The sequence below is a fragment of the Podarcis liolepis genome, assembly GCF_965112155.1.
Source record: "Podarcis liolepis genome assembly, chromosome: 12".
NCBI classification, from domain to species: Eukaryota; Metazoa; Chordata; class Lepidosauria; order Squamata; family Lacertidae; genus Podarcis; species Podarcis liolepis.
This window is the reverse complement of record NC_139563.1, coordinates 36042838-36054075: the sequence shown is the minus strand read 5'-3', so window position 1 is coordinate 36054075 and position 11238 is coordinate 36042838. Positions and strand designations below refer to the sequence as shown.

General features: G+C 43.5%; 1 long non-coding RNA gene across 1 annotated transcript; it reads right to left on the bottom strand.

Annotated features, from left to right (window-relative positions):
* Positions 1 to 311: 311 nt before the first annotated feature.
* LOC310690012 lies at positions 312 to 5869 on the bottom strand. Its single transcript, XR_014517777.1, has 3 exons — positions 5624 to 5869; positions 3187 to 3379; positions 312 to 522 (listed from the first exon to the last, which is right to left on the bottom strand). It is a non-coding gene; the product is annotated as an uncharacterized lncRNA (long non-coding RNA).
* Between the last annotated feature and the right edge of the window lie 5369 nt (positions 5870 to 11238).

Below are 11238 nucleotides of genomic sequence, written 5' to 3'. Positions count from 1 at the left end.
AGGCCACAGAGAGGAGGCTGTGGACAAAGATACGAAGCAGGGAGCAATGGAGGGGGCGAGGAAGCTAGTGAGCAGGCAGTGATGAACAAGCAAGAAAGCAGACGAGAGAGGAGCTGGTGAGGGAGCAAGTGATGGGAGCAGCAGGATGGTGGTGGTGCGGTGCCCGAATTTGTCCTCCCCAAATGTTGGTGTGGGTGTGTATCAATGCAACACCTATACCAGAGGGTCTTCCGGATGCTGATGAACCCCATCAGCTCCATTCAGCAGGGCCAATGGCCAAGGATGATGGGAAACACACTTTGAAGACCGTCTTATTTAAAGGTGCTTTTAATTGGAATGTGTGGTGATCTGTGTTGTTTTAATGCTTTACTGTATGGATGTACAGTATTTCAATCTGGGTAGTGGTTTTTCAGTAGGCGTGTGACGAGCTTCATAGCATTGCAGTATGTTTTATTTTGCCATGATTTTATTTTGATGCTCCCAGCCTTGGGAGTGCTTGCCCTGAAAGGTGTCATCCAAATCCTGAAATAAAGAGATAATATATGAGATATTGGGCTCTGGGCTACTGTCTTTGAGGACTACTCTTTTTTAAAAATACCCCTCCTTCTGCAACTATTTATCATGCAGTAAGCACATTATCAAAATCCAGTCCTTCCATTTTTCTGAGGTAGAACAAACATATATACTCATTACTAGGGAAGGGGGCTTACAAACACATTCCTTCATATTAATGATTATCCTCACAATGAGCCATATGGAGATGTGCAAAGGCTGTTAATATGTTCTCAAAAGGATGCAGACAAAAACAGATGCTTAGCGGCAATAAATTTTTTTGGTACATTTTCTTCATTCTGTGTGTGTGCTCTCCCTCTCCCCCCAAATTCTTTTTGCTCAACATTCAGACTTTCCTCGGCCCTGTTATTTATTGCACCCGCTGTTGCTAGGTTCCTGGGAGGGCAAAATCGAAAGCGATGTGGCACTCCATTCTCTTGAAGTGGGCTTTTCAAAACCAGAAAATACGTGATTTTTCATTTCATTTCATTTTTTTAGAAAGTTGTGAGTCTGCTTTGGACAGGCTAAACATTTGTGGTAAAGGTAAAGGTAAAGGTAAAGGTAAAGGTAAAGGGACCCCTGACCATTAGGTCCAGTCGTGGCTGACTCTGGGGTTGTGGCGCTCATCTCTCTTTATTGGCCGAGGGAGCCAGCATAGAGTTTACCAAATGGAGCATATTCTTATGGGAAATGGTAGAGAAGAATGACATTAGATTCTTGCTTTTTTCCAGCTGGTGTCAGACATAAGCCTGTTGAGTTACCTTCTCAGCATGAAGGCAAAATGTGAATGACCATTACGGATCAAAAACCCAACAGTTTTCATATCCGCTTAAAATCACCTCAGCCGCTTTACTTTTCGCTGAAAGCAGTTCAAACACCTATCCAAGTGTCACTGAGCAATATGTCATCAAGTAATGTACTGTACACGCATGTCACGCATGAACCAGTCATTGAAGATCCTGTGAGATGTAACATAAGTAGTTAAGTACAACACTTCCTGTTTGCCTAGAGTGGACATGCAGGATGTGTGTTACCCCAGCCAGTAGGACTTCCTGTCACACCTGGTCTGGAGTTTCCTTCCCCTGCGTGTGACCAGTTAGGTGGGCGTGACCCTGGAGACCCCATAAAAGGGCTGGTCATGCAGCCATCTTCCTTTCTTCTTCTTGCTGTTCTTCTGCTGATACTGTTATATTTTGCTGTCTGCTTCCTTTATTTTGCTGTCCAACAACATCTGCAAGGCCCCACCGTTCCCCATCCAAATTAGCCACGTGTCAAACTCTAGTGGAGACAAGTGGCTAATTGGGATGGGCAATGGTGGGGCCTTGCAGATGTTGTTGGACAGCGACCTGCCCATTGGCTGTGCTGGCTGGGGCTGATGGGAATTGGAGTCCAAAAACACCTGGAAGGCCACTGGTCCCTCATCCCTGATGTTAACAATTTCACTGTTAATTTAGCAGACTTGACCTGCAATCGTTTCCACAGGCATGTGGTCTGGATGTGGACCACACTGTGCTCATCATTACATTACTAGACAAGTATTTTTCTTAGGCTATTCCAAACCCCACGGCACTGCATCCAAGTAAATATGCACTAGGATCAGACGACGTGACTAAAATTGGTCTAATTTTGCATCCTGCCGACACTGAGAGTCGCTAAGCAGGACATTGTAATTGGGATGGTGGTTAAGGGAAATGTCATTTTGCATTTGTAATATTTGGTGGGGGGTTTCTTAGTTTTGAAAAAAGAAAAGGCAAGGAAGGGAAGGCATGATACAGGGGAATATAAAATTATGCCTGGTGCAGCACCGAAGGAGCAGCACCAAACAAGATAATCACCCCAGGATCTTTTGATAAAGGGCAGTATGTAAGGTTAAAAGGTAAAAGGTAAAGGACCCCTGGATGGTTAAGTCCAGAAAAAGGTGGCTATGGGGTTGCAGCGTTCATCTTGCTTTGAGGCCAAGGGAGACGGCGTTTGTCCACAGACAGCTTTCCGGGTCATGTGCCCAGCATGAGTAAACCGCTTCTGGTGCAACAGAACACTGTGACGGAAACCAGAGCACATGGAAATGCCATTTACCTTCCCGCTGCAGCGGTACCTATTTATCTACTTGCACTGGTGTGCTTTCAAATTGCTAGGTTTTCAGGAGCTGGGACAGAGCAACGGGAGCTCACCTTGTTGCAGGACTTCGAACTGACTGACTGTACTATTAAACCTAGGGTTTTTTGTTTTTGTTTTTTTAAAAAAACACCATTTGCCTAACCCACCAAATTTCTTCAGGAACTGATCCAGGATGGGGGTAGGTTGTCCCCAAGGTCATCGCAGGGTGAATGGGCCTGATCCAGGGACCACAGACCAGCCTCCACATTCTCCACTGTACTCTCTTTCTATTGAAATTATAGCCTGCAATTTTACAATTCTACAATTCTAGAGTAGAATTTCTCCATATAGGGAAGGTCAGGTGATCCTTATTTATTCCATATGCCACAAATATAGCTCATTTATATTAAGCTTCCTGGGGGATATCGCGTAATAATTGTTCTTGCAAAGTTGAGGAAGAAAAAACATAAACACGACTTCCAATTGCCCTGAACCATCTGTGATCCACCCCATTGCTAACTGTCACACAAAATATACCATTTGCTCGCTGCTTTCTCTCTCTTTATGGAAATGTTGAAAGGAATCATTCAAACAGCAAGGTCCCAGGTGTGCAACCCTCCACTCTCTGAGGCGGCTGAGTCTCGCAAAATCTTCAAGCCCACAGGTCAAGTCAAGGGCTTCCAATTTCTTATTCATAGCCCTTGAGTTGCTGGCACTTACATCAGCTGACCTAGAAAAAGAATAGAAACAGACACTGCATTGTCTTCATCAGTGCTTTTTTTTTCCTGGGGGGATGCAGGGGCACACATACCCCTAAATATTTTGTGAATCTAAGTTTGGCCTCATTGAGGGACAGTATTTCAATATGAGTAGGAAAATGAGAGTACCCCTAAACATTTTTTTTAAAGTAAAAAAGCACTGGTCTTCATTGCAAGCAAATATATAGCTAGGTGTTATTATTATTATTATTATTATTATTATTATTATTATTATTATTATTATTAACCAATCACCAGCTGGTCCCAGGGCAGGTTAAAACAATTTAACATTTGGAATTAAAACACTAGTTTCAATTAAAATTAATTAAAACACTGAAAACACTAGTGAACAAGCCAGACACACCATTGTGGGAAAGAAATTCAACAATTTCAGAGCTGCCACAGAGAATGCCTTCTCCGTCCCAGGCTGCCACCCCAAAACTTCTGAGGGAAGTGGAGCTACCAAGAGGGTGCCCCCAAGAGGGGCGCACTTGGACCCATATAATTGGTATTAAGATAGGCTGTTAAGATTAAGATTTGGTTAAGTCCTCCTCCCCTTTGTTTTATATGTCTGCTGTATTTTGTGACCCCGCCCCTTTTCTCTTCCCTCCTATTACTGAACACATATTGTCGATTGTTTCCCTCTGAGTTGTGAGCCACTGTGACGGCCTTTCAACCAACGTGTGGGATAAACACATTTTAAATGAAACAAAAATGTTTCTACACAGAAAAATTCAAAAAACTATGTGGGTGGGAAAAACAGACAGCTGTAATGGAAGCTTGTAATGGAGGGAATCGGGCAATCCTCATTGCACAAGTGGCTTTTGTCTTGGGTAACTTTCCAAATTGCCAAATACAAATAAAGACCAAAGATAAGGAAAGGCTATTTTTATATGCCACAGCCAAATTATTACTTGCTAAAAACTGGAAATGGGGCATCATCCCCACTAAAGAAGATTGGTTAGGTAAACTATGTGAATTTATAGAACTGGCTAAATTAACGGCAGCCATAAGGCACCAGTCAAACCAGAAATTAAGGAAGGAATGGCAATGTTTTGAGGATTATATGAAAAAACACTGTTCCAAAGAAAATCTGTTGATATGTATAGATTGAGTATGTAAAGCTGAACTGGATCACGACATAATTAATAATAGGTGAATGTCAAATAATATAAAAAAACACAATGTAAATAAGAGAATAGAATATCAAAAGATGTCAAGTTGAGGTGGAGGGAAGTCACAGCAGTGGAATTTTTATTTTATGTTTTTGTAAAGGATGGTATATTGATTGTGCATATACTGGTACTTTCTAGAAGAAACTTTTTTTACTAAAAAAATGATGACCAAAGAGAGAAAATGTGCAGCTTCTTATATATGATAATTTAAGGTGTCAGGCTCCATTTTTTACAATGACTATTCCTGATCCCAGGCTCTGGAATAGGAGAGATACAATAGGCACAGACCTGTCAACCATTCTCTTTGATGGCAGCATCCTGCCAGGTTGGGAAGGCAGGGATAAGATGTCAACTTTCCCCAAGAAAATTCCTGAAAAGTAGGACTGATGAGTTATTCTATGTAAACCAGTGTACAAATCAAACATCAGAAATCACATGAAAGAAACGAGAAGGGGGGGAAATAGCCTCCCTCTCCCTCTGCCCCTTTAAATGACAAAAACTGGAACACCTTTTGTCTCGTTTTGTGGAATGTCTTTGGCAATTTGTGCTGCATGTCTGCCTAGCTGCTGAAGGTTCATTGCCCTGTACATCACATGGTGACCCTAGTCCTTGCATTATGATCCCACAATCGCTTAGCCTGCATGGTTGTATAGACATCTACAACCCGCGTGTTGCACACTCCATTACAAAGGCGCTCATGCCTCCGCGTTCTCCTCCTATGGGTAGCACCTTTGTTATGGGCATGATTGAAAATTACCAAGTCACTGGAAGAGTCCATTAGGATAATAGGAAGAGGAGCGCTCTAGGATTGGAACTCATCAGCTTAATTTCTGATTCAGTGTTTTATGCTTTTTATGACTTGTCTCATTTGCTTCTAGTTTGGGTAGCTTCCTCTCTCTCCCCTCTGCCCCCAATCGCAAAACCTGTGGGGAGAAATAAGGGCCTGGCTTTGCCCATCATTCATTTTAGGTTACAAAATGGAGCTGGGGTGGAAAAATCGGTCCCTTTCCAAAGGCTATTAGATTACTAATGATAGCCTACCTCACTTGACAATTCTCAGACTGATAAGATACTCCGGCACATCCACATCGCCGGCAAAGGGAGCCCTTCCAGGCCTCTGTTCTCCGCAGCTTCCCTGTGTTTTCAAGCATAATTTTGTGCCTGCTTTCTGACAGCTCATTAAACAAAGGCCTCTTGGTGCATATATTGCCCATCTTCCAGCTGAGATTGTAACATATTTATGGCGCTTGCCGATTGCTGGCTGTTTGCTTTTCTCGTTTGCGGTGTCCTGCCTGCCAAATGCTTATCAGTCTTACGGAGAGGTGACAGTTTCTGTTTGTGTCTCCCCCCCCCTCCTCCCCCTCCCCTCCCTTGCGCCGGCCCACCTCCCCGATGCATTTGTCTCGGCAGCAATGGACTTGTATTTGACCCTCAAAGGCAAGAAGCGGTATGATTAGAAGCAGTTCCTGCAAGCCACAGATAAATGCAATCACACAGAGAAAGACAGCGAGGGAGCGCCCTGGGGAGGAGGCGGAAGTCGGAGCGGATGATAGCTCCCATTCAGGAAAAGCGCTGGCAGTTAGTTAGCGAGACAGCTGGTTCCATCCAGACCTTGTGGGATTTTGGCTTTCGGCAAAGCAAACAAGGCTTCAGGACAGGAGAGCCGAGCAGCTCTCTGGCACGGCATTCAAGGGTGATCAGAACGACTCACTTCTAATTACCCGCCTCTCTTCTGCCATTAAACCGTCATAATTACACATTTGAACCAATAAAAGTTGAGTGAATTTAGGAGCCAAGATTGCCTGCGAAGGCCAATGCCAAACTCTTGTTTCTCTCCCCCCCGCAGAAGAGGACAGACACCTTCCCCTCAACCTACTTCCATTTAGCTGCCATTTCACCAGCCACCGCAGAAGGGAACCAGTGACCACGGGCTACGGGGAAATTGGGACATTGGATTAGATGGGCCTTTGGCCTGATCCAGGGAGTTGATGGATAGCTCAGTTGGCACAGCACAAGACTCAATCTCACGGTTGTAGGTTTGATCCCCACATTGGGTGAAAGATTCCTGCATTGCAGGGGGCTGGACTAGATGTCCCCAAGTCGGTGATTCTGTGACTTTGCTCCAGTTATTTTACCCTGGGCTTGTACAACTTTGGGCTCCAGCCATCCAAAGGTTTTATTGATTTATTTCATATCTCACCTTTCCTGCAAAATAGCTCAAGGTAGTGCACATAGCTCTTTCGCTTTTCATTTCATCGTCACGACAACCCTCTGAGGTAGGCCTGCCTAAAAGAAAGTGATGGCCAAGATCAACCAGTGAGCTGACTGGGATTTGAACCCTGGTCTCCCATGTCCTAGTCGAACACTCTAACCACTACACCACACTGGACCGCTAAGCCCTGCAAAGTACTTGATGACATTCCTCCTCCCTCTGTCGTTTCTATCCTGGAGAGACAGCAGAAGGCATTGGCCTGAGTTTCTTCTGGGCTCCCATACATGCCTGATGGGCAGCACTCAGTGTGGGAAGCCACAAGTTCTGCAGCCTCGGCTTATTCTAGGCCTATTCTGTCAACGGTGGAAGAATAGCTCTGCCAAATTCAAAGGAGCCATTATTTTCCTTTCCCATCTTGCCAAGCCGATCTCCTTACTTTGTGTTGAAGAAAACCTGCTGACAGATTTGTTCAGATGCCAACTTCCAGCCCATGCCAAAGAGCCGTCAGGCAACCGTCCAAGACATTTTGACCCTCGCAGTGAGCATTCCGGGAAAGGAAGGGTCCCAGAACTAACCGCCGTGGGTGAGGCAAATATTTCACTGGCATTAAGAACAATCCTTCTCCCTCTAACATCAGAGCTGGTTGGCTGACTGCAAATTCCAAAAATTCTGGTTCAGCAGTCTTGCATGCAGAGATCTTTTCAGACAACCTGCCTATCGAACTTGAGTTGTTTTTGCAAAGTTTGTGTGGAGCTTCTATGATGTCCAATGTTTACTGAGCACTCATTCGGGATTGCCTTCAAAGTTCAAGGGCGTCATGTCAAGCGGCTGTCACGTTCTTTACCACAAAAATTCGAGGTTTGTTGTGCAAGAAAAACAAAGCCCACTTTAATCGCAGAACCTTAAATTTGCCTGTATATGATTGAAACCCACAAAATAGTGGCAGTTTGGAAGCAGGCACAGTGACTTGCTGAGTCCAGAGAGACTTGAGTCCATGCTTCCCACATTTATATCTTAGTTCTCTTCCTTCTAGACTGCAGAGTGAAAGAAGCCGGTTGGACAGAGTGATTCCAATTACAAATGGAAATCTGTCTGTCTGTCTGTCTAGGATTCCTGCATTTCAGGGAGTTGGAAGTGATGACCCTTGGGGTCCCTTCAAACTGTATAATTCTATGATTCTATATCATCTATCATCTACTGTATCCATCATTTATCTATCTGTCAGTCTGTCTGTCTGTCTATCTCTATCTATCTATCTGTCTGTCTGTCTGTCTGTCTGTCCGTCTGTCTGTCTGTCTGTCTGTCTGTCATCTATCTATCTATATCATCATCATCTCTCTCTCTCTGTCTGTCTGTCTCTCTATCATCATCATCATCATCATCATCATCATCATCATCATCATCTCTCCCTCCTATCTATCTATCTATCTATCTATCTATCTATCTATCTATCTATCTCTATCTATCTATCTATCTATCTATCTATCTATCTATCTATCATCTATCATCTATCTCTATCTATCTATCATCTATCTATCTATCATCTATCTATCACCGGTATACTGTATCTGTCTATCTATCTATCTATCTATCTATCTATCTATCTATCTATCTATCTCCTTCATTTTTTCAAAGTGAAACTTAACATGAACAGAAAGTCCGATCAAGATGCTCCAGCTAAGGGAAAGAAAGTGAATCCACCCACTGGGTCCCATCTGAACATCAGATTCTGCATGCTGGGTTCAGCTATAGCTCAGGGATAGAGCACACAATCGGAATGCGGAAGGTTCAAAGTGCAGTCACCAGCATCTTCAGGTAGGATTGAGAAAGACTCCTGCCTGAAATCATGGGGAGCCCCTGTCAACCAATTAAGACAATACAGAGCTAAATATACTGATGCCCGCAGCTTTCTCTGTAGGGTCACCATATTGTCGCACCCTCAACCTCCCCCCCCCCCCAAGATTCATGTCTGTGAACGATAATTGCTATTTTCTGTGCCTGAGTATATTCATACTTTGCTCTCTTTTCTGCATTCTAACGATCACTTTTTGTGGTCTTCATTTTGGTCTTGGTAGTAGTGCACCAAGAAGGGGAAGGGCCGCAGTTTAGTAGAAAATCACCTGCCTTCTATGCAGAAAGTCCCAAATTCCCGGTACATCCAGGTAGGGCTGAGACAGATTCCCTAGGAAAACCCTGGAGAAGCACTGCAGGTAATACTGAGCTAGGTGGACAAATGGTTGGACTCTGTTTAAGACAGCTTCCCTTGTTTGTATACTGTTTTTGACTATGACTTCTGTGGCAGCTGAATATATTCAGTCCTCATTGGGCTCCTTTTGGGTTTTTCCTGTTGCAGATATTAAATACTACACACTTTAAAGCTACTGGAAGCATAAAAAACGGACTCCTTTTGGAATAAATCATTGTCCAGACCCCTGGAAAAATTATTCAAATTTTACTAGCAGAACTTTCTTCATAATAGAATTTTAAAAATCAAATGTACATCCAATACTTCCATACAATGTCTTGTCATGTAGGGACACGGGTGGCACTGTGGTCTAAACCAGGCATAGGCAAACTCAGCCCTCCAGATGTTTTGAGACTACAACTCCCATCATCCTTAGCTAACAGGACCAGTGGTCAGGGATGATGGGAGTTGTAGTCCCAAAACATCTGGAGGGCCAAGTTTGCCTATGCCTGGTCTAAACCACTGAGCTTCTTGGGCTTGATGATTAAAAGGTCAGCGGTTCGAATCCCCGTGACCGAGTGAGCTCCCGTTGCTCTGTCCCAGCTTCTGCCAACCTAACAGTTTGAAAGCACACCAGTGCAAGTAGATAAATAGGTACTGCTGTGGTGGGAAGGTAAATTGTGTTTCTGTGCGCTCTGGTTTCCATCACAGTGTTCCGTTGCGCCAGAAGCGGTTTAGTCATGCTGGCCACATGACCCAGAAAGCTGTCTGTGGACAAACCCCAGACTGAAGTGAGATGAGCACCACAAGCCCATAGTTGCCTTTGACTGAACTTAACCATCCAGGGGTCCTTTACCTTTAGCTTACAATGTTTTGTGCTGTCCAGCACAGCCTCAGCATCTTAGAAATAAGATAACTCCAAAAACCCAAACGGTGTTTCTCTCCCAGATCCACCTGCCTCTGGTCCTAGACTTCCTCTGAGTTGCCTTTAAGAGGGAGTGAGGGGAGCGATGGCTTTCTGAGAAAGTCTTATGAACTGCACGAGGGTCTTGCTCTCTCGACTTTGCTTTATACCCTAACACTACTAATGAAGCTGAGCACCTTCTTGGATTACGGATACAAACAACAACTGATTTGGCACTATGAATGTGACAGGGTTGATGGATCTCACTACAACCTGAATAGGTTGTCTACGTAGCTATTTGTCAGCACAGCCTGTGCAGGGCTCCATGATAACATACTGTTCTAAATTCACCGTTATGTCTACAAAGGAATAAAAAATGTCTCATTTGAGTCAATAGAGGTCTCAGAGTAAACAACAGCAAAAAATGGAAAAAAAATATATTAAAAATGGATGCAGTCATATTATAGCCTGGCCAAAAATAAAACAAAATTGCACTGCTGAACTATTTGCTGGCAATTCATACCTAGAAGCCTGAAAATATGCTGCTAGCATTAGATTCTTTGTTATATCTCATATTTCTTGTCTGACAAATGCTATTTCATGTACAACGATACGTTCATTATCACTCTTCATAGATATGATTTCCCTCCGATATAGCATAGGAAGGAAAGAAAGAAAGAAATCTTTGTGGCTTATTAAATATGATTTACAAAATCAATGCTAATATTTGCATTGTTCTGAAATTTGCCAAAGCAATGCTGAATTCTGAATAGCATAAGGCTAGATTCACAGAAAGGCACTGCCTAGTTATAAGATTATCCACAGTTTACAATCCCAGGGAGCAAGTCCCACTGGACACAACTAACTTCTGAGTTATCATGCATACAGTTGTGGTTTTGGGGTGGTCTTTTCATTAGTGTGCAGTTTTGGTTTCCTTGATAGAGCAGTTCTTGTTTTCACATGCAGGCCACATGTCTTAGAATGGACTGGAGGGTGGTTTTGCCCAAATGTAAATGAGAGGCCAAAGGTCTTGCTGTAACTGAACCATAGAATTTCAGTTACCAAGCAATGTCTTCTACAATTTGGTACATGGAACATGAACCACCACTGAATTTCTGTACACACTGTACATTGAGAAGACCTCACCCTGCAGTCGTTCCTACTGAAGCATAGAAGACATTTTTTAAAAAATCACAGTGATAAATCACCATGTTATTTTTTATGAGGTTGGATCCAGAGTTGCCTGGAGCAGAATTCAGCAAACTGTATGCTCCTAGTGAGCAGACTTGGGGAGGGGGGTGATTTTCACTGATTCTCCTTTCCCCTGCAGTGCCCTAGGCCTCCTGAAAATCTGC